The sequence below is a fragment of the Canis aureus genome, chromosome 5 (assembly GCF_053574225.1).
Source record: "Canis aureus isolate CA01 chromosome 5, VMU_Caureus_v.1.0, whole genome shotgun sequence".
Lineage (NCBI taxonomy): Eukaryota > Metazoa > Chordata > Mammalia > Carnivora > Canidae > Canis > Canis aureus.
In genome coordinates, this window is record NC_135615.1 from 39704724 (window position 1) to 39728856 (window position 24133).

At 37.7% G+C, this 24133-nt stretch overlaps 1 protein-coding gene and 1 long non-coding RNA gene across 4 annotated transcripts in view; one reads left to right on the forward strand and one right to left on the reverse strand.

Moving 5' to 3' along the window:
• KCTD16 (potassium channel tetramerization domain containing 16) overlaps positions 1-24133 on the forward strand; it is a 260676-nt gene that overhangs the window by 16847 nt on the left and 219696 nt on the right. The gene's annotated exons all lie outside the window — the stretch shown is intronic.
• On the reverse strand, positions 1937-23209 carry LOC144314043 (uncharacterized). Its single transcript, XR_013379699.1, has 2 exons — positions 23001-23209; positions 1937-2296 (listed from the first exon to the last, which is right to left on the reverse strand). It is a non-coding gene; the product is annotated as an uncharacterized LOC144314043 (long non-coding RNA).

Here is a 24133-nt window from a genome sequence, read left to right on the forward strand (position 1 = left end):
ACGTGTGATTATCTGCTTGACTTTCTCTCTCTCCCTCAGTTGACTGTAAGCTTTATGGTGGCAGGAGTGCTCTTGTATCCCTAGAGTCTAGTATAGTGTAGGCCATCAATAAGTTATTTTTTCTCTATTCACTTCACCCTGCCATGTAAAATTACAATAGTAGGATTCCCTCTCATAGTGAAGGCAACTGATTATACATATATATACACACACATATACACACACACATACATATAAATAAAACATATATAATCTCTGGCTAGTAGAGTAGAAATGGATGAAAGTGAAAAAGCAGAAGGCACCCAAGGTAAATCCTGAGAGATGGATAACAGATATAGACAAGAGTGGAAACTTGCTTTGACGAGTTACTTAGTCTCTCCAACACTCAGGTTCCCTAGCTGTGTAAGGAAATAATGGACTTAATTCACTGTCTCATAGGACACTGGGAGCTGGATAGTATGACATGTATAAAGAAATGATGTTGCTTGAATAGATGTGTGCTATGAAGGCAGATATTAGCTTGAGTGAACATCAGGAGGATGTCTTAAGAAGAGAGAGATTAAATCTGCTCATTTGGAAAGTTGTTAAGTCATTTAGAAGTGCATGCTCAAAATGCGCAAATGGGTTTTAATGGGACTACAGCACTAGCATTCTTATTGTATAAGGTTGAGTAGCACACAGTCAACATATGTGGGGTCTATTCTGATCTCCTCCACTTGCGTCATGATCACAGACGTATGGTGTGAAGGTACTGGCCAAATGGATAAACACAAATCCCTTTTTGAAGCCCCATAAACTGTAATGCTGGATGGGAGCTTGTAGTGTATCTTTCACACCAGGGAGAGTACCGACTGGATTTATAAAATCAGAGCACCCTGGGAGATGCAGGATCTCGTGATTCCATGCTTCAGTTTCCTCTCTTTGAATCTTGGGCTTTAAATGAAGTCCTAGGTAGAAGACAATATACAGAATCTTTTAAAGTGGCATCATTCTGATTTAAGTGGGAACTGGTTGTTAGACATTCTTCACCATTCCATTTCTCCTTTCTGTTTTTTTTCCTCTGGAGGCCTTTGGGGCAGTTCCAGGAAACCCAGAGCTCAGGATAGCTGGAAAACCCTAACCCAGACATTTGAAACAAATGGTGAATTTTCATCTTTTGAAAAAAATTTTTTTTAAAGATTTTATTTATTTATTCATGAGAGACACACAGAGAGAGAGAGAGAGAGAGAGAGAAAGAGAGGCAGAGAGGCAGAGACACAGGCAGAGAGAGAAGCAGGCTCCATGCAGGGAACCCGACAGGGGACTCGATCCCGGGACTCCAGGACCACGCCTCGGGCCAAAGGCAGGCACTAAAATGCTGAGCCATCCAGGGATGCCGAAAGATTTTCTTTTTACATTTTTGGTCAGGTTCTTAGCTGTGTGTTCTACTTCTTTTATTTTCATTTGACTTATGTTTCATTCTCAGGACAAGTATAAATGGAGGATGAATTGAAGAAAGGCAATTATTAGAAAAAATAAAGAGCAAAAATAAATTAATTTTGCCTTTATCTTTGGTATATTACGGAGAAAGAAAGGTAACTACTTTAATTAACTACTGTAAATTTTTGTGTAACAACGCAAGAGATGGGAGTCATTGTTATTAAAAGAAAGCCTGGAAAATAGTTTTTCCAACCAACTTCATATGTGCTCTACCTAGTACATTTGCAGTTGTTTTCTAAACTGTGATAAAGCCTACAGTTAGTATATTATTCTATCAGATCAATATAATGTATATTTTCTCCATTGACCTTAAAAGACTATGGTAAAATCTCTGGTTGAAATGGCGCTTTCTATCTTGACATGAAGAATTAATTGTAAACGGAAAACCTATTTTGAGGATGTTTGGAAATATACCTCATATCAGCCATATTCTTCTATATAAAAACAGCAGGAACACTTTTTATCATAGCTATATTTTCATATTGTTTATGGTCTGTGATTTGCCTTGGTAATTTGCTTCCTTTTATGGGAAAACAAGTTTTCTTCCAAACAACCAGATGTAATGTAATCAAATAATTGCTATCTTAATTTGCTGCTGAAGTCCTCCTGAAGAGAAAGAAAGAAAATACAGGTACATAGCGACCTGTATTTGAACTCTGTGATGTTACAATGATCATAGTTATCCTTTACTGAACTCCGTGTCAGGTTCACATCAAGTGTTTCTCATTCAATCCTCTTGAAAACTCTACAGTAAGAGACTGGGGCTCAGAGAAGTTCAACTTCCTCAAGGTCACTGTTGGTGGCTGCTGCAGAATTTCTGTAGAGGAAAACCAAGTAGTGTTAAGTTTGAGAGAAGTTCATTTGTTCATATCAAGAACAGGGGGAGGTAAGCTGATGGAGACCGAGGGTGGGTGATGAGGCTGTATTTTAACCTCTCCATCCCTCAGACCCAAGCTGCTGCTGTAGGATCTAATAACTCGGACAAGCAGAATTAAAAAACCCCAGTTGCCCCGACCCCAGTTCTCATACTCTTTACTGTCATGCCATACCACAGAAGTACCAGATGGCAGTGCTATCTTTTTTGAGCTGCCAAAAGCAGCTCTTCAAGGGAGCCACCTCCCAAGATTAAGTGAGGAGCCCACATACAGCCTCCAGGAGGGGGTGGGATGGCAGAAGGTGCTGGACAGGGATGATTTCCCATTCTTTTCCCCTTCAAATTTCAAGTCTTTCAGAGCACGATTTCCCCCGTGATACAGCTTTAAAAAAAATAAACCAGATTGGGCTGAAATCTGCGAATCTGTCCTCAGTTACCCACACAGAACTTCTGGGACACAATCTCTTCTCTCAGAGACTCCTACACAGCATTATTTTTAAGAACTCGATTTCCTAGGTACCACAAATACGAAGAAGCACAAGATTTCATAGTACAAAAAGATGTCAAAAACATTTGAAGTGGAATAGGAAGAATTTATCCTTGTCTTCCTAAATACCTAAGCAAAAAGAAAAAAAGAAAAAAGTATACATACAAATGTATAAAATCCTGAAAAGTGAAAAAACACAGAGGCATATTAGCAATTTCTGGTTCTAGAATCAGTAGCAAAAGTGGAATGAGTGAGGTAGTCATAAGCAAGATTAATCCAGATTCCCAGGCGGGCATTGTTGGTCCCCAGAGAAAAGGCACATTTAGACGTGAACTTATGACGAGAACTCAAAACACTATTTAAATCATAAAAAATACTGAAAACGAGCTCCTCTTTTAGCTCACCTAGTTTTTACTTTGGGAAGAGTTACTTAATATAATTGTCTTTAAGTATTTTATATTAATGATAGCTTTATACTACCTTAGTAGCCTGGCCATATACAGCAGCAAGGTTATAACCCCAAACATCGATTCTTGGTTTTAAAAGCCATTGACCTTCTTAGCCCTGTTCCCTTCTAAATCTTGATGAAAGTCCTAGAACCCTAGAAATAAAGAGGTATGAAACTCTTGGCTTTTCCCCATGTCTTAGGGTGTTTTTTTTTATTTATTTTATTTATTTATTTACTTATGATAGACATAGAGAGAGAGAGAGAGGCAGAGACACAGGAGGAGGGAGAAGCAGGCTCCATGCCAGGAGCCCGACGTGGGACTCGATTCCAGGACTCCAGGATTGCGCCCTGGGCCAAAGGCAGGCGCCAAACCGCTCAGCCACCCAGGGATCCCCTTTAGGGTGTTTTATTTACTCCATGTAACTGTTTACTCTTTTCTAACATTAATTTTAAGTGCCACTGATTGAGTCCAAATCGCATAGCAAAGTGCTTTGTAGATATTATCATGTTCTCTCTTCAGAACAACTGTAGGGGGTGAGGATTATTTTTTCCATCTTACATAAGAGAAAACTGAGACCTAGGAAGAGCCTTACCCAGGTTCATAGCTAGTGAATAATAAAATTAAGATTTAGACCCTGGTCAAGTCCATCTGACTCTAAAGACTGAATGCTTTTTTAATTACTAAATTACCTTGGATAGTACAGAGCCTTCCTATAAAGTGAAATATTGAAATTAGTAATACAGAAAATAAGATCAAAAGAGGATTTTAAAAAAGATAGTACAAGAAACAGTATACTTGTATGCTGACAGGAAGGTTCTAGTTGTTAGGGAAAAAACAGACAATATAGGAGAGGAAGGAGAGAGAGTTGCCTTGGATAAGTAAGAAGGAATGGGATTGAGTGCATAGAGTTTACCCTCTGTTATGAATCTCATCAGTTCATCCAGAGTAATAGGGTGTACAAATATGTAATAGATACAGTAAATGTATACACATATATGTATAGATATGTATGAAAATGTAATATATATGTATATGAAATAGTAATAGAATATATGGGTATAAATATGGTTGGTATACTTTCATAGGAACTTACTGATGCTCCTTTGGGCCACTTCTATTTGTTCAGGAAAATAAGCAGCTTCAAGACTGAGGATGGGAAAGGAAGTATTTGAGGTTTGAAGATAATAAAAACAGTATAAAATAGTTAGCTAGGATGGTGAAGAGTGAATGAACTAGGGGGTTGTATTATTGACTGGGAGCATTAAGGACTCCCTTCAAGCAAGTGGCCATGAATTTAAAGTGAAACCATTTAGCATGGTTATACATTTTTCTCCAGCTGCATGGATGCATGTGGAGAGCAGGTCCAGAAGTGATTTTAACCACTGGGTGTAAGGTTTTGCAAAGTGGGGGTAGATGAGTTGTATGCAAGAGAGTTATTAAAATAACTGATTATTGAATTTTAAGTTACTGAGATATTCAGTGGGGGCATGAAGGACAATGAAGAGGTACAGGATCAGTGGGTTGAAGTCTCTAGGGAGTCAAAGAGTTGTTGGAATCTAGTATTGGAGAAAATGAGCTAGAAAGTCAGGAGGAGATGGTGGGACTTGTGAAATTGGGCTTACAGAGGGTCAAGTAGTTGATAATGACACAGTGTGGGCCAGGACCATGAAAGTATGTGGCCAAGGGAGGGTGAAGATGTGATCATTGGAAGAGAGGTTGAGAGTATTCAAAGATCATTTGTTCTGGTATTGAAAGCACAAGATTAATGTTATTTCAATTTCATATCAACTCTATTGTCCTCATTGTAGAAAGAAAAACTGAGACTGGGTGTTGGTAATTAAGTCCAAGATCCCAATGCTGAGAGGCATCAGCCTTAGGACTTAAATCTAGTGTGTAAGACTCATCTCTCTTACCCACTGTACATGGTGGCTTATTTATGGAATGTTCTCTGCCTCTATGTCATAGCTAAAGGGGCTGAAAACTTGCAAATGTTTTGTGTCATTTGCCTACCAAACCTGTCATTCACCAATCTAGATTCATTAAGCACCTACCGAACACCAGTGTGCTACAGTGTGCCATGTTCAGGGCTACAAGAATGAAAGGTATTTATGAAGTTGCAGTTTATAATTCTCTTTGCCAATAAGAAAGTATTTTAATCATTATTTGAATATTTTATTGCCTTTATTAGATTATAAAAAATGAGTAGAGATTAGAACATGAAAGTGCTGATATTGGTGATAAGAAGCATGTATCTCATAAATTTAATATAATTGAGACAAAGGTGGAAATCTTTAGGTATTCTGAAGAGGAATCCTCTGAAAGGGGAAAATCTTTAGGTATTCTGCAAGTGAGTATCATTGGATTTAAGTCAGTTGAATGAGTTTTCAATTAGGAATGAAAAAAATCAAGCCAAAAATGTATATATGTGAGAACTGTATTTCAAAGACATTGTTTTTATTTCAGAATTTCTATCATGTAAGATGTAAATCTGTGATTTGATTTATGCAACAAGATCTTTATACTTGACTAAAGGGATATGTTTTATATGAATATATGGGAAGTTTTTACAATATAGAATTGATATGAGTATTGGGAGGAAAATGGAAGATGAAGTATTTGATTCAGTGTGGAATGATCCGAGATGTCTTCCTTGAGGTGGCCTTTTTAAAAAGCACAGTCATAAAGAATGAGGAGCTTATTGGGAAGACAAGACAAGGAATAGCATTATAGGGAAAAGGACTAGCAGGTGTCAAGGCACAGAATTGAGATTGAACACGGCCTGTCTCCTGAACCTCATGGTTAGAACTTAAGGGCAGGGGGCAGCAGCAGCTCTCTGTCTAGAAAGCTAAGATAGAACAGATGGTGAAAGGCCTCACATGACATGGTAAGCTACTGTACTTTATCCTAGATCCTGGCGAGACTTGTAGGTACCAAAGAACCACAAAACATGTTTATCAGTGTCTTCTTTCTGTTTGCATCATTAATTTAGTGTTAGCAAAAATCATATCTTGTTGTTTGATGCTTTCAGAACACTTTGTAATTATCTGACTATGATTTGGGGTACACTTTTTTGGACCATTGTCATACATTTCTTCCTTTAAGCTATTTGGCTTACTGAGTCTCTTCGTTCATGTATTTGATAAATATTTATTGAGTACCTACTCACTACCAGATATATTCTAAGTACTAAGGATTCAGGATGAATTCAATTTCTGCTTTCATAATACTTATATTTAGTGGGGATATAGATTGGTAGGGCAAATTCATATACAGATTATATGTCCTCCTAAATTGCTCTTTCATGCTAATATAATTCCCTATCTATGACTCATTTTTCATTCTATGCTTTAATCTAGTTATAGTATCAATGATGTGTCTTCCTACAATGTCGGTTGGAGGAGGAGCCAAAGCAGTATAGGCTTAAATCACTCTCCATGAATACTGCTTATATAGGATGTGTATTAGTCTAAGCTATGAAGTCGAAAAGTCCCTCCCCATCCTCTGCTATACTTTGCTCTCTGGTGTCAAGAGTAGTCCAGAAATGGTAGCACCACACAAAGAAAGGACAAAGGTTTCCAATCATATCATTAATTCTTCATTAAGAAGAGGGAACTAGTCTTGATGGTTTGCCAAATGGTAGACTATTATTCCTTTGTAAATTCATATATATGGTCTAAAAGATCAGAATTTTTCTTAAATTCATGTTTGGAATTCCAAGTAATCTCCTTATAATATTCAAATAACAATAACAGTATTTTAGAATTGTTAAGGACAACAATAGTAATAAATAGCTAATACATTCTGAGCACTTACTGAATATATTCTATCCACTATCTGAACACTCAAAGTAATGGGCTCAGAGTGGTTAAGCAACTTTCCCAAGGTTGCACAACTAGTAAAAAGCAGAGCTGGGGTTCAGACCTGAGATACAGGTTTCTAGAACTTGGGCTCTAGATATGTGATCATGCTACCACACAGTCTTTTTCCTTCTGGAAAATAAACATCTTTTGGTGGAATCTAAAATAGATTCCTCTCTTAGGTCCAAGGTAGATTCTATCCCTAAAGGAGAGTCTAACATCTTTAGAGCAGTAGAAACCTAAAGTGAGCCATGTATATAGCTGAAAATTTTCTAGTGGAAAAAAAAAGTTAAAAGGAGTAAAATTAATTTGAGTAAGATATTGTATCTAATCCAATACATAAAACTACTATCCTTTCAATATATTTCTACATATTTTTCATTTTATGAAATGAAAATTTAAAATTTAAATTTAAATTTAAATGAGTTTTTAAAATTTAAAACAATTAAAACCAAATAAAATGTAAAAATCAAGCTTTTCAGTTACATGTGCCATAATTCAAATGCTCAGTAGCCACTGGTAGCTAATGGCTACTGTCTTGCAAAGTGAAACTTTAGAGGGTCCCCTTTTAAGGAGCTTCAAATTGTTCACGGACATCATTTACAGATTCATCAGTAGACTGTGAGGTTTTATAGTTACTTTTATCATTTTTTTGAGAGAGAGAGAGAGAGAGAGAGTGCGTGAGGAGAGCTCAGGGGTGGGTGGAGTGGAGAAGGTAGGGGCAGAGGAAGAGGGAGAGAATCCTAGGCTCCCCACTGAGTACAGAGCCCTACACGGAGATCCTTCTCAGAACCCTGAGATCATGAACCTGAGCCCAAATCAAGAGTTGGATGCTTAACCAACTGAGCCACTCAGGTGCCCCAGTAGTTACTTTTCAAATTCAAGATTAGAAACATGGAAGCTGTTTCAGGCAGAGCACTTGTTTTTCATTCATTGTAGAACTGTGTCTTCTAGATTTTGTTAAGTGCTTTGCAGGTACCTGCCTTATTTCCAGCATTAGTGAGCCTCCAGTCTCATAAAGGAAACCATATATAAACTGTTAAATAAAAGAATATGGCATCATTGTGAAAGTTTAAACAAAACAAAAAAATTTGTTCTTGTAGGCACAGGCAGAGGCAAAGGCTGTGTGATCGTTGCCATTTTCCATCCATCCCAGATGAAATTCTGATGCTATCATTTTAAATTCATTACTTTATTATGTTGAAATCTACATTGTGAGAGCTCCGATACCATCAAGGTCGACTGTTTCCATCTGAATTTTAAAACCTGCAGGGAGTCTAATCATCACAGCTTTCTTCCTGAGCTTGGGAAAGAGACAAGGAAGGAAGAAGAGATGTCTGAAGCTCGCATATCAGCCCTACTCAGAGGTCTTTTTTTCTTTTTCCATTCCATCCCTTTTTATTTTGTTTTCTTGCAAAAAATAAAGAGTTTAGTGATAATGACTTCAGGCGCTGTCCATCATAGTTCCGTCCCCAAAGGACTGTGCTATTACGTTATTTGTATGTTAAGTGAAATCCATTGTTACAGGCAGCTTTTTCTTGTTTTATACTTTTAGCTCTTCCATAAACAGGACAGATAATGAACATTAAAGAACCCAGCTTACCCAGGAAGATAAGGCAGAATTACCCAGGTGTTTGAATTGTGCTGGCCAGTTTTATCTGGTTGTGATAAATCCTCTCCTGTTCTGGCAGTCAGTGCTGGGAAGGGGAAAAGGAAGAATTACAACATACTAATGAGTGTACTCCCTAGTGAATCTCTACAGTATCTATCTGTTTTAGACCTAGGACACCATAGTATTTTTAGATAAAAGTCTCCAAGGTTTAAAACACAATTATAATATTTTCTGAGTAGGTAAAAAAAATTTAAAAATTAAAAAAAAAACCAGTAGGAGGAGATGATGTATTGTAAAGAACCTAACCTTCAATTATTGTATTTTGCTTTTGTCCAGAAGTATTTACATTACCCAGTCATGTGATGCCAAACAGGTATCATATCAGTGGCCAAGTTTTCAGTTATGGGAAGGAAATGAGTTATTTTTTCCTTTTGATGTGGCCATTGGATGTTCCAAATTCAAGTCAAGATGAATTCTTCAAACCTCCCTATTTGGTAGAGCCTCTGGCCATTGGTCTCTAAAACTGGTGCCCACCAGCCTCATTCCACAAGAGAAAGTTCAGATTTTAACTGTCTTATGAGAAGTGTAATATAGAAAAGATTCACACATTTTATTGACTTCTTTTTTTACTCCAGCCTGTGTTGGTTGAATCACTTATATTTACATGTATTTCTTCTCCATCTCAGGGATCACGAGTTGTTTGGGTGACATAAGAGGTGCTGAGCCAGTGGGGTAGTTTCTAAGCAACTTCACTCAATCCACAAAGACCAATGAATATAGTGGCTGTTTTAGTAGAGGATCCTAGACTTGGAATCAGGCTAGAGTTTCATGCCCCACTTGTGCTGCTTACCAGCTCTGTGAGCCAAGGCAAGCCACTGGGCAAACCGAGTCTGGTCTTCCCGCAAACAATGAGAACAAATCCACGTACCTCACCAGGTTGTTGAATGGCTCAAATAAGATGATGCGTATAGAACACTTAGCAAATTATAATGCACTATACTGAGAAGTTAATACATATATAAACCATACTCATTATGATCTCTTCCCTTTCCACAGACAACAATTATTATGATCAAAAATAAGAAACCAAGCTCTCCCTAAAGGGACCTCAGCCTTTTCTTCTCTCCTAATGAAAACAGAAATATATCACTGTCTCTTTGGATGAAAGCTAAAAGCTGTCCAATGAGCAATGAATAAATGATTGCCAGGAAATATATACACTAGCCTCACTAAAGCTGAGCTCAATTTCCAACACATGAGAGTATACAAGTACACCCAGCTGATGGAATTAAAATGTTCTCAGTTTATGCTTTCAGGGGGAATCATTTTGTATTGGTAATAAGCCTGATGTTATGCACAGAGCTTAGTCTACTGATTGGGTGTTTTCAACCTTTTAACAATGTATTCCTTTGGATTCCTGTAAGTCTCATGTTTCCCCATTCTTTGGAGGTTCTAGTGCCTCTCCCAGCGTATAGTTTCCCTGTCCATAGCTAAGAAAGGCAAAGCTAATGTCCTCAATCTCCTGATTAACACCAGGAGCTTCAGCAAATTAACTGAGCTCTTGATTTCCATAGTTTGTGTTTAACTAGAACAAGGGCTGTGTAATACATCTGATTTGGTCAAACCCCTCACTCTAACTAACCACTTATTTCTTTCTGAACTTGTAAATACAAGTTAACCTAAACTCTTGGTGATTCACTTTCCTCATCTATAAAATGGGAATGATGACAGTAACTACTTTATGGAGTTGCTGAGAAGGCTAAATGAAATTATGAATATAAAGTGCTTAGTGAAGTGCCTGGCTCATGGGTAAGCCATCAATGAATATTAGGGTTTTTAAAAATATTTAATTTATTTATTCATGAGAGACAGAGAGAGAGAAAGACAGAGAGGCAGAGACAGGCAGAGAGAGAAGCAGGCTCCATGCAGGGAGTCCAATGTGGGATTCGATCCTGGGACTCCAGGATCACGCCCTGGGCTGAAGGCGGTGCTAAACCGCTGAGCCACTGGGGCTGCTCAAATATTAGTTTTTTATATTGCTATTATTATTATTATTAAAATGCAAGATTTTCTTTTAGCTTTTTAGATAGAAAATTATACTATAATATTACCTATTATTAAACTTCAGACAGGTATTTTTAAATTCACTATTGAAAATTTATGTCTGTGGGAATGAGCCTCATGCCCTTTCGAAACATTTTAATGTCTGATTCTTATCGTAAAAGACACAAAACGCACCGAAAGAATTGAAGTAACTTCAGAGTATGAACATCTTCCTTCTTTCTCTGTATCTCAAACTCTTATCAGTGCTGTGTACTTTACCCAGTACTTACTGACTGTGATAATTTTTATACCAAAAGGTCATTGTCAATGTCTGGAGTGTAGAACAAGAAAAATAGTATAGATCTTGGCAATGACTCTATTATAGCATTGACATCATTAAACAACAAAACAGTTACGTAGGCCCCCTGCATGCCAGGCACTGTTAGATGCTGGAGATAGTAAAACCTGTCTTTGCCCTTGAGGTGCTAATATTCTAGTGGAGACACAAACATGAATATAAGTCATCAGATAATTAGTTAAGTACTGGATCTAGGAACAAATAAAATGCAGAGGGAGAAATGAATTCTGTCTTTTGGATGAAGTCAGGGAGAGCTCTGAAGAAGAGGCAGCATTTGAGTTGGGTCTTTGAAGGTGAGCAGGAGTTGGGCTGGTGGTGGGGGAGGACAGAATGAGGGAGGGCCATTCAGGTGGAAGGAACAGCAGGTGCAAACAGGATGTGCATGGATCTTTGAAGGGATGGTTCCAGTGAGTTTTATGGAACTGGTGGTTAGTCTGATATGTCTAGGATCAAGTATGATAGACATTGTGCTATTAATTATGCTTACTTAAAAGTTATGGATATAACTCTTCCATAGTGATGTAGAGATAATACAAAATATGAATAACTCATATTTTGTGAAATAGAGCTAAGGATTATGAAAGACACTATCTTAGAGAAACTTGCTTCTAGTATAGTAAGATAGGTGGAGAAATTTAGCAAAGGCAACAATGTGAGTAGCTTGAAAAACATATGATGTTATTTAGTAAGAAGAGAAAGATCTGTGTAAATGCCTTTAGCTACAGGGACTCTGGGGGAGGCATCATGGGATAAGCATTGGTCTGGGGGGAAAGATTTGTTCTGCTACCAGCTGGGAGGTGACCTGGAAAAGTTGCTTAACCCTGTGGGATTCAGTTTTCTCATTCATAAAGTAAAGGCTTTGGATAAGATGATTTTAAAAGTCTCAAAATTTAAGGATCTCTTGTGTTGGCAATAACTATCTCAGTACTGGACTACGTTTTAATGGCTTGCCTGCTCCCCACTGAAAAACACCCCATGACTAATCTATGACACTAGGTCATGTGGTTAGGTATGAGTGACTTGCCCTAGATGGACAGGTATATTATTAAATCTCTGCTTTGATTCTCTACCTTCCTGGTTCTTTCTGTTTGGTGCTAGGTTCTTGGGTATTCTGAGCCCCAACTCAGAATGTTTCTCCCATCTTGAAAGTTCGGCTGCTTGTAGTTCTGCCAATTACATGCCTCTATTTGGTTTTAATCAGGGTGAACATAAAGCACTAAAATAATTTCCGTCCAAGTTGGTTTGGCTCTGGTTTCTCATCCTATTAAAGAATGGTCACTATTTAGATCACACGCCATGAAGCTGCTGTCCTTGCTATCATAATTGTGATTTGGCAGATTGATACAGTATTAAATTCCAGTTGAGCAGATGGTGCCAGGATTTAAACTTATGCTTATCAGATACAGATGGTCCAAACAGTGAACTTATCCGTTGGTTATTTTTATTTAGAGCAGGTTAAATATAAATTACTATGCATCTTTTTTCTTTTGTGACTTTTGTTTTTCTAGTAATTACAGGTGATTTATTCTTTATCCTTTTGTGGACAAGGTCTTTGGTTTTAACTAATACATATTAACTTCCATTATCTACCCAACTGTTTTCAGTTTTTCTGGAACAAGAGAAAAAACAGTCCACACTGTTAATTAGTCTGGAAGAAAAGGCTCTTTGGTTGTCAAGAGTTCCCCACCCTTTGCCACCCCCAGGAAAAGTTGTCAGTAGCACAAGAGAACTTAGCACACAGGATCTAGAAGGCCCCATGCCATGCTCACTTTAGAGATGAGAAAATAAAATAGAGCATCAAAGAAACTGAGTGATTTATCCAAGGTCACACTGAAGTGTTTGTAAAAGTCAAGGCCAGAACTATGTCTTCGAATTCCTGTTTGGTACTCTTTTCAGACATCACACAGCCTCCTGGAACCACTCTGGTTGCTTAGCATCAGATACTGTTACTAGTGACTGGCATTTTTCCCACATGGGGAAGTTGATGCCATCACTATGGAGAAGACACTCTCTGCCAACTTTCTGAAAAACCACAAGTTCTGCAAATGTTTCATGGTTCTGATTCTGAAGGTAGAGCTTGTACAACCAAATGGCTATGAATTGAAAGAAGGAGATGTTGCGAGGAAGGAGGTTGGAGCAATAATATTGATGCAGAATGTAGGATAGGAAGCCAAGTAAGACTTAGGCTGCTGTAGCTGAAAAAGGCTCAGGAAGGTGAATGTATCACATGGATTTCTATTGTCTTCTTGAAGATTTTCAGGGGCTGACTTTCCAATCCCTTAGGAATCTATTTCAACATTTCACCATTCTAGGAGTCAATGAGCTCCTCTTACTTTCATTTAGAAGCATTAATTCCCTCTAGTTTGGTAACATCAAGGCAAAAGTTATCATTTCTATCCTTTTCTTTGGAAAAAGTAAGAGTTGCCTAGGGAGTGTGACAAAGTCAGGATTAAAACTTATTTAGATAAAACAAGCTTTAGCTGAGAGTGTGATAGTAACCAGACTTCATTTCATGCTTTTCCAATGATCACTTAATCTTACTGGCTTCTCTCCTTCCCCAAGAGTGGACTGTGTTATCTCCCAACAGTCAGTCTCACTGTTGGGAAGAATTGGGTTATAAGATGTGAAGACCTGCAAAAGTGAAGATGTCATTTGCATTCATCCAAAACAATTAATTTGAGCTCTTTTGGTGCATCCTTTAGCACCGTTTTTTTAGTTGTCTCCATTCATATATTCCACAAGTGCTTTATTGAGTTTCTTCTTAGAGCTGGGTACTAGGGGTACAGCTGGGGCAAGACAGATACTTGCCTACAAAAAGCTTGTAGTCCAGGGGCGGACTCAGATGATGAAGTAGATGATTGCAGTCCTTCAAGATGAGCACAACACTCTGACAGAAGCAGGCATGTGAGCTGAGGGAGCACACAGTGTATGGGAGTGGGAGCCTATGGGAGACACTCAATAAATGCTCAATGAATGAGACAAGTGACTTAAAATTGCAACTTCCTAATTGTGTGATTTTTGGCAAGCCTGGGCCTCAGTTGTCTCATCTGCAAATTGGGGATAATAATATTTTCTAGACAGTCTCTCAGAGTTTTTATGAGAATCAATTAAAACAAAAATCTTAAAAGCACTTAAGAAACTATAATGCTGTATAAGGGAATTGTTAAAAATGATGTTTCTCTTCCTGCTGTTGTCTGTGGTCATGGTATCTGAATGTAGAAGTTATTAAGAATTTTGGGTAAATTTCCTGGGAGAATGGATTTCAGCCAAAGAAATGTGTCTACGGAAATCCCTGAGAGACTTTATTTGAAAGTACCTTCTTTACAAGAGAAAAACACATGACATAAACCCCAGAGACAGCAGTGAAGAATCTAATTTAGTTTGCATTTGGAGTGAAGAAGATTCTGAAAGACTTTTTATTTCTTTTTTAAAGGGCTTTTGAGGATATGTTTACCTTTTCAACTCCTGTTTTGACAGGCCTCTAAACTCCCAGTGATTAAATCTATGGTGGTACAAGATTCCCCTAGAAACATTTAAAAATAGCATGATTATAAACCTTGCCTTTTTGAATACTTACTATGTATTCAGCATTGATGCCAAGGAAAATATAAGAAGGTAGTCTTTACCATCAAGGATCATATATTCAAATTGATGGACTAGGGCCACCACACATAAGTTGATAATGATAACTACAAAGTGTATATATCATAAGTAAAATGGGTTAGAGAACTTATCATAGGTTTATGAAGATATTGAGGTTCCACCGGCACTTGGGGGATGGACAAGATTCCCATAAAGCTGAAGGGAATGAGGGAATTACAATTTTTAGTGTCAGTTTCTGTGCTAATATTAATGGCTCCCATTTATTAAATGCTTTTCATGTGCCAGACGTGTGCTAAGAGCTTAATATGTATGACTCCATTTTATCCTCATCACAAACCTATAAGTTGGTACTATTTGCATCCCTACTTTACATATAAGAAAACTGAGTTTCAGAGGACTAAGTAATTTGTCATTAGAGACAGTGCTAATAAGTGGTCAAGTCAGGTCTTAAATTAAGCTACATTTTATCCTAAAGTTTGTGTTATTAACCACTGTATTATGTCACCTTCTGACCTTGTGTGGATTGGAAAGGTTTCAAATGAATGACTCACATCCACTGAGGAATTTGTCAGCATTTTTCAAACTTCACAAATATCTCTTTAAATGAGAACCTTCCTTCTGTCCTTCCATTCCTCCCTCTACCCTTCCTCCCTTCCTTCTTCCTTCTCCCTTCTTTCTTTTCCCCCTCTTCTTCCTCCTTCTCTTCCTTCTTTCTTTATCACAATCTATGGTGGCTTTTATTTTCTCTTTGCCTTTTTAATAGTTAATTTTTACATTCTGAGATAATTTACACCTAATAAAATAGTTAAAAAATGCAAAGTCTCAGTACCCTTCACTCAGCCTTTCTTTATGCAAATATTTTGCATGATCAGAGAACACGTATGAAAACTATGCCATTAATCTCTGTACAATAGTTAGCTGTTGTACAGGACTTAGTAGGAATTCACCAATTTTCCTCTGACGTCCTTCTTCTGTTCTAAGACCCAGTCTGGGTTGCAACAGTGCATTTAGTCACCTTGTTTCTATAGTCTCCAACAGTCTGTGATAGTGCCTTCGGATGTCCTTGTCTTTTGGAAACTTGACACTTTTTTTTTTTTTTAATTAGAGGAAGGGAGTCTTAAACACATTGACCACGGAGCCCAACCCAGGCTTGATCTGACCCTGAGATCCTGACCCGAGCCCAAATCAAGAGTCAGAAACTTAACCCACTGAGCTATTAAAGAGCACCCCCCTGGAACCTTGTTACTTTTGAAGATTGCTAGCCAGTTCTTTTCTTTCTTTTTTTCTTTTTTTAAAGATTTTATTTATTCATTTGAGAGAGAGCATGAGCAGGGGAAGGGGCAAAGAGAGAGGGAAAAGCAGGCTCCCCAATGAGCAGGAAGCCCAACTCAGAGCTCCATCCTAGCACTCCAGGATCATGACCTGAACCCAAGGCAGACATTTAACCAATGGAGAGCCACCCACGTGCTGCTCAGTTATTTCTTCCTAATGTGTCTCTGTGTGTCTGATGTTTTCTTATGATTAGATTGGAATTATGCATTATTGGAAAGGAAACCAGAGAGGTGATAGGTCCTTCTTAGAGCCTCATGTCAAGGGGTCCTTGATGACAATATATGGTTTTAATGTCCCTCAGTGCTGCTAGATTGTTTAGGCCAGGGAGGAGATAGAAGAGGAAATGCATCTCTGAAAAGAACAGAATTGAGTTGAGGTACAGGTATTGGACATGGGTAGTGGTGAGCTCTGCTCCTCTCCTTCACCATCTACACTCTGAAGTTGCTACAGTGTAGAAGAGGACAGATTTCTCTGGCAAGTCATGCATGGTGCCTGAGGTCCTCTTAACTCTGAAATTCACTCTAAAGGGTCTAAGTAGTTGTCTGAACTTGATTTTCTGCCTTGATAGCCTGGGGGTAGTGATAGTGGAGAGAAGGGCACTAAATGAGTAAAAAGCTTTCCAAATAACGCAGTTTCTCCCTGACCTTACTCCTGTTCTCAAAACATTTTCAGGAGCATTAAAGGATGGGGTTGAAAACCGGGCCATACAACTTTCATTGTGGTTGAGGTGGAAAGATTATATTAAAGGCACTCATGTCCAGGAATAACAGGATATTACAGTGGAAGCACTCTTTTCACAAGAACCTTTGAATTTTACACACAAAGTAGATAGGAAATTGCAATCAGATCAATTAAAGGCACACCACTTTTTACACTAATCCTTTCCTTAATCACTGACTTTGGTGGATGTTTTAATTTTATTCAAGGAGGCAAGTAAGGCTTCTGTGTGAATAATAATGGAAAGGATTGTGCGTATAAAGACTTTACCACTAGTGCTCCCTTGGTGAATACAGTGATTTTCTGGTTACCTGATCTGAAATGAATTGTAAGTCAGTGGCATAAGAAAGCACAATACAATAATTCAGGGCACCATGTTTTGCCTACGAAGCATAAATATTTGAACATTTGCATTACCATTTCTGAATGAGTGGATTAAGTAGCTATGAAATATTAACTCGTGTTCTTTCAGGTATGATTGAAATATTACATTCAGTATTTACCCCCCACAAAAACCCCCCACAAATCCCTGTGTTCTATGAAACGTGAAAAGAATCTCATTTCACTGTCCTGCTTCATTTAACTGGTGCCTCTTCTATGATATGATATGGCAACCATGTTGCAGTTGAGAATTTAAAATTTTCACTGTGCTCTTGGGAGGAACAGTATACAACTGGACCCCACCTTTCCCACTTTCTCTAAAGGTTGTTTGTTAAGTTGAAATTTATTAATTCAGAAGAAGAGCTGGCAATCTAAAGAGGTTTTTTTTTTAAAGAGACCACATTTTTAAAATGTGTTTTATGTTTTATTAGCTTGCTATTTTAAGTATTTTTTTTTTTAAGATTTTATTTATTTGAAAGAGAGAGAAAGAGAGAATGCACAAGCAGGGGGAGCAGCAGGCAAAAGGAGAAGCAGGCTTCCTACTGAGCCGGGAACCTGATGTAGGGCTCAAGCCCAGGACCCTGGGATCATGACCTGAGCTGAAGGCAGACACTTAACCAATCCAGTCACCTCTATTGTAAGTATTAAAAGATATTAAAGCAAGATGCATTGCTTGGACTTCTAAGATCAGGAACTCTTTACTTATCTAGGGACCATGTACCAACATTCTAGTTTAACAGACAGGAGTCATGTTAGTCTTGTTTATAAAATAATACAGTTTTAGCAGGTGACTTTTCATAGAAAATGATAAGCATTTCACCATAATGTCGTATTAGCATCATCATCATTATTAGACAAGTAATATAAACCATAGATAATTACTTTTCCCGTAAGGTAATGCATTTGTCACTTTCCCATCTAATGTTCTGCTTGTCACAAATTTTAATTCTACATGTATGTTAAAACTCATCAGACATTATAACTATTTATACAGTCCACATTTATTAATGAACCAATATTGATACATTATTATTTACTAAAGTTCACAATTTATTAAGATTCCCTTACTTTTTATCTAATGTCCTTATCCTCTTCTAGGATTCCAGATTACATTTGCTTATCTAATTTCCTTAGCCTCCTCCTGGCTGATGTTTTTCTCATGACTAGGTTAGGGCTGTGGACTTTTGGGAGGAAGTCCACAGAGGTAAGCAGCCATTTTTGTCATGCCATATCAAGAGTATGCACTATCACTATGACTTATCACTCTGATCTTGACCTTGATCATTTGGCTAATGTCGTTAACAGGTTTCTCCACTATAAAGTTATGCTTTTGCCCCCCTTTCCATACTGTATTCTTTGAAAAGAAGTCACTATGCATAGCTCCCACTTAAGGAGTAAAGAGGTTTGCTCCCCCTCAAGGGAAGAATATTTTTTTTTTTTTTTTTATTTTTTTTTATTTTTTTATTTTTTTAATTTATTTATGATAGAGAGAGAGAGAGAGAGAGAGGCAGAGACACAGGCAGAGGGAGAAGCAGGCTCCATGCACCGGGAGCCCGATGTGGGATTCGATCCCGGGTCTCCAGGATCGCGCCCTGGGCCAAAGGCAGGCGCCAAACCGCTGCGCCACCCAGGGATCCCAAGGGAAGAATATTTATATAAATTATTTGGAATTCTTCTGCAAGGGAGATTTGTCTCTTCTTTCCAATTTATTTCTTTATTCAATTATTTATTTATGTTGTGGACATTTATTTTATACTTGGAGTTATAATGTAACTTTACATTATATATTATTTAGTTTGTTACTCAATTTCTCCCAGCTTTGGCCTTTGGGAACTCTTCTATTTTGTGTTCCTGTGACATAGCACATCCTCTGGGTTTTTTTTTTTTTTTTTTTTTTTTTTTGTATATTTGTGTGTGTATGTGTGTGAGAGAGAGAGAGCACTTCATTATTTTTTGGTACTACAAATTCCTCCCAGGCTTATTTTGAATATTTCCTATTCTAGTCCCAGGACCAACCATTTCTATGAAGAGGCCTGGTTTCTTGTATTGGATAATGGTATTAGAAATCAAGATCTGGGTGCTCAGTGTGTTTATTGCTACTAGGGTGACATTGCTTCTAGTCTCTGTCACCTGACAGGGCAAGAACGTATTATATGTGTATACTAACTATGTATGTATACATACCTATAAATGTTATACGGTATATGTGTAAATATTACAGAGATCATGTAACTATCTGTAACTATATTAAGCTAAATATGAGTTCAATTTGATGGCTATAATTCTCTGATCATTACTACGTGGATCATTCTAGCTCCTCTCGCTTACTGTAAACTCCCTCTCCATCAGTGAGAAAAACTGCTATCTGCTGTCCACTTACTTAACTGTTCAGTTCTGGTATGTATGTGGAGTAAGTTCAGAGTTGTTAACTTGTGCCCTATGGGACACAACTTTACCAACTAGAAAACAGTGCTTATGTGCAATTTCCTTAACTTTTGATCTTACAAATATCCCATTCGTTTCCAGAGTTACTTAGGTCGGCACTTTTTCTTCCACCCTTTTCAGTGAGGTTATTTATTTTTTTTAATGCAGTATGATCATATTGTTTTATTCTGGATATTTTCTTCTGACCTATGCTCACTAACTCTTCAGCTAGGTTCACTGACTATTAAAAACCTTCTTTGGGTTCTTAATTTTGATTATCATATTTTTCGGTTATATGTTTTTCTATCTGATTCTTTTAGGTAGATTCCAGTTCCCTATCAAAATTCTCAATTATGTGTATCATCCTTTGGACGTATTAAACATAGTCTCTATCTCATGACACTATTATTTGGATCCCATATGAGTTTGTTAATATTGTCTGCTTTCCCCTCTTGGTTTGTGATCCTTTTCTCTTATTTCTTCTCGGTCGTTGTTGGTTTTTATTGAATTTCAGACATTGTATTTGAAAAAAAATATCAGGGTAAATATCAGAGTTCTAAGATAGTATTCCTCCAGAGAGGATTTATTTTTGCTTCTAGCAGAAGGCTAGAGCCAACAGAAGTCCTGGGTTACCTTAACTCAAAATCAAGTATTGAGATGATTTGAATCAGGGCTTCTACCATTGTGAAGATTGATGTATTTATGGTATATGGGTCTTTAAGATGCCCAAAGGAAAGTATGAAGAGTTTCCAGGGCTCTTAATCCCTAGCGGACTTAGGACGCCAATTTTTGTCTTTCTAACTCAGCAGTGTCAAAATCTGTACTGAGTTACTTAGTCATCTCTTTTGGGATTGATTGGTGTCCAATGATGCCTGTAAAAGATGTTTTTGGGTCCAATGGTCCATAAAACCCTTGAATGTGGAGTACTGAGTTGTACTTAAATACAGTTCCTACCAATTTTTATTTTAGTTATGAGACTAAGAGTATTCACAGGAAACATTGAGAGCCAATTGGGTAATGGAATGCTAAATTGCATTGTACAGGCAAATCAAAACTAGCAGAATCTATGTTAAGTTGGTTGCTTATACAATAAAAGGAATAAGCACAGAACAGATACATAAAGGAGAACTGGTAGCAGTTGCTGTCTTAGCCATGGAATAACCTGATAGACTTCTTTTCTACCTTTTTTTTTTTTTTTTTTTTTTTTTTTTTAGATTTCCTTTTTGAGAAAGAGAGAGAGAGAGCAGGAGTGGTGGGGATGGGCAGAGGGATAAAGAAAATCTCAAGCAGACTCTTCATTGAGCATGGTGCTTGACATGGGGCTCAATTTTATGACCCTGAGAATGTGACTTGAGCCGAAATCAAGACTTAGATGCTTAACTGATTGAGCCACCTAGTTGCCCCCCTTTTCTGCTTTTATACTTCCCTATCAGGTATACTCTCTGGCCAGATAGATAACATGACCCAATCTATCTCAACTTTACCAAAATAAAGCCTTAACTAAGTTAAATCTGTGTTGGGCTTAAGAAGAAATACCTCTATTTTTAGATATCTTTCCCAATGTGTCTTCAGCAGTGGACCCAATTTCCAGTTCCTCACCTTGCTTTTTTCAGGTTGGCCAGGAGTTTTGGTGGTATGATTAGAATTCTAACTTTGTGTCTTTGGGGAATTTTGAGCTTCATATTCTTTATCAGTAACTCAAATGTTGTAGTTGATGTGAAACTCCTTAAAAGTGAAAATCATGTGTGAATTATGCATTATTAATATTGCTTTGGCCTGCCATCAGATTGTGGACTATGGAGATAATAAGATTAGAAAGCTCTGGATATGGGAAGACTATAATGATGATTCTTTTAAGAAAGAGACTGAGACCTTCAAAAATCTGAATTATAGTTTTTTTTAATTCATTTTAATGTTTATTCATCCATTTACTTATTTAATAAGTGATTACTGAGTCGCAGTCCTGGCACTGTGCTGAATGCTGGGGATTACAGAGCAAATATGCACCCGTATTTGCACACAGTCTACTGAGGGGGTTAGAAAATAAAGAATCACACTAAAATAAATGTGAAGTCATACTGTAATGGATACCTTGAAGGAAAGGACTGTTACTTTAAGAGCATATTTGAGGGATAGAGGGTTTGACCTGGACAGAGAGATCTGGGAAAACATCCTCAAGCAAGTGATGTTGCTCTGAGACTTATAGAGTTGGCAAGATATATGGAGGAAATAAGAATATTCTGGGTCAAAGAACTACCATTTGCAAAAGCCCTGAGGTGAGAGGAACACTGACATGTTCAAAGACATTAAAGAAATTCAGAATGTCTGGAAGACAGATGCAATGAGGAGGTGGGACATCAGGTAGGGTTGAGAGACATTCAGGGTCTAGACCCTGCAGAGCTTTGTGACCATGGTAAGTATTTTGCTATTCATTGCAAGGACATTGGGGGAGCCATTGAAGTGTACCAGGAATGGAATTATGAGGATGCTGTATTCCAGAGATCAGGTGATATGTGGGCAAAGAAATGGTCTCTAACAGGCTTCCTATCAGCTGGTTGAGTCCTCCATTTTCTACCATTATGTTCACAGAGAAGAGTAATTTAATGTGAACTTTTCAATACAAAGCAGAATCTGTAAGTTTATGCCCAGGAGTGCATTATCAAAAAGGCACTGACTATAATTCCAGGTAGCATTAAAAAATCATCAGACTACTTCCATTTGCTCAATGAATAAATGGTAGCTATTTTGTCGAAGTCATTAGGGTGAAAACAGGCTAAATTTGGCATTGAGTTACATCCACTAAACATTTAAAGAGCAAAATATTGAGAACATTCAAACAATTGGATTCTTTCTTCAAAATGTTTACAATATAATGGAATGAAATGGATAGTATGGAACTTTGATGGTGTTTGATTTTCTAATTAAATTTTAAATATTTGGTTTGTGTTAACTTAGGAGGAATTAGATGTAGGGTATTATCTATTCTATTTCCTTATCCTGTTAAGTAAAATAAATCAAATCACTACATGATAATTGAACATTGGTTAGGTAACATCATTGTGCCCTAGCCCCAACTAATTTTCTTTTTCTTTTCCTACTCATCTCCCTTTTTCAATCCCTTTGATTTCTGCATTATTGCCCCAACCTCATATCATTTATTTATTGAGACTCCCCTGGCCATGGGGAAGGTATATTAGTTACAGCGTGAACTCTGGAGTTACATTCATCTGTCTCTCAGCAACGCCAGATGTCCACAATGTGATGCTGAGCAAATCATTGAACTTTCTACTGTGTGGTTTTCTTTTATTTAAAATTTGAAATAATGCTGACTATCTAACTGGGATCCTATGAGAATTAAATTAGATAATTATGTAAAATACATACCATAGTCTTTGTGAGTTTCCAAAGGTGCCTGCAAAAATTTCTCCCATCCCCTATGTCCTTTTACAATGTGATCAGCTACTCTGACATCAAGAGGTGGGGTTCATGTCCTCTCTGTGGCTTGTGCTTGCTTTGACCACAGAATATGGTGGAAATGATGCTTTGTGACTTCTGGGGATAGGTCATGAAAGACACTGCAGCTTCTGCCTTGTATCCTGGGATACTCCCTTTTGGAACACTGAGTTACCATAGAAAAAGGCTGGTTACCCTGGGGAAGCCCAGGTCATGGATAGGCCATAGGTAGGTACCTGGTCAAAAGCTCTAGTTGTGGTCCCAGGCAACAGCCTGCATTGACTGCCAGTTGTGTGAATAAAGACACCCTCACTTGATTTCAGTTCCCAGCAATCATGTCTTCCTAGCTGTGGCTCTAGCCATCATGAAGCACAGAAAAACTTTTCACAGTGTGTCATTTGAATTGACTTGTGGAATCTATGAATATGATAAATGGTTGTTTTAAGCTGATTGTGGGATAGTTATTAGTGATAACTGCAACAGTTTTCAATAAATTCTAGCCATTATTACCATGATTCTGGTTAGTATTATTATTATCTCCTTCACAGGATAACTTATATTTAGTATATTACCAGGAAACCAATAAAAACAAACCAGTCTTACTGATCATGAACATACATAACATCTAGAAGATGTAAAACATGTCTTTATTCACTTACCAAGTCAGTGTTGTTGTCAATGAGCATCCAAGAGTGCCTTCTCTCACTGGCCTTCCTAACACTTCTTTAATATTCCTGCCATTTTTTTTGCCACTGCCCCTCTCCCAATCCACCCAGGGTTCCAGCTTTGATCTGGAGAATGGTGCTTGAGCTATTTCCATGCTCAGTCACACTGGCCTCGGGAGGAGGCTTGTGAATTTCAGATTCTTCATCTGAATCATAAATATTTATTGAGCTCCTATTTCATGGTAGTGGGAACACTGCAATGAAGAAAACAGATCAACAATCTTGCTATTATGGAGCTTAAGTTCTAGTTTGCAGAATTATAATCTAGTTGGGGCCAAATAAGTAACTGAAAACTATGGTATGGTAGAGGTGTGTAAGTACTACAGAAAAGCATAAACC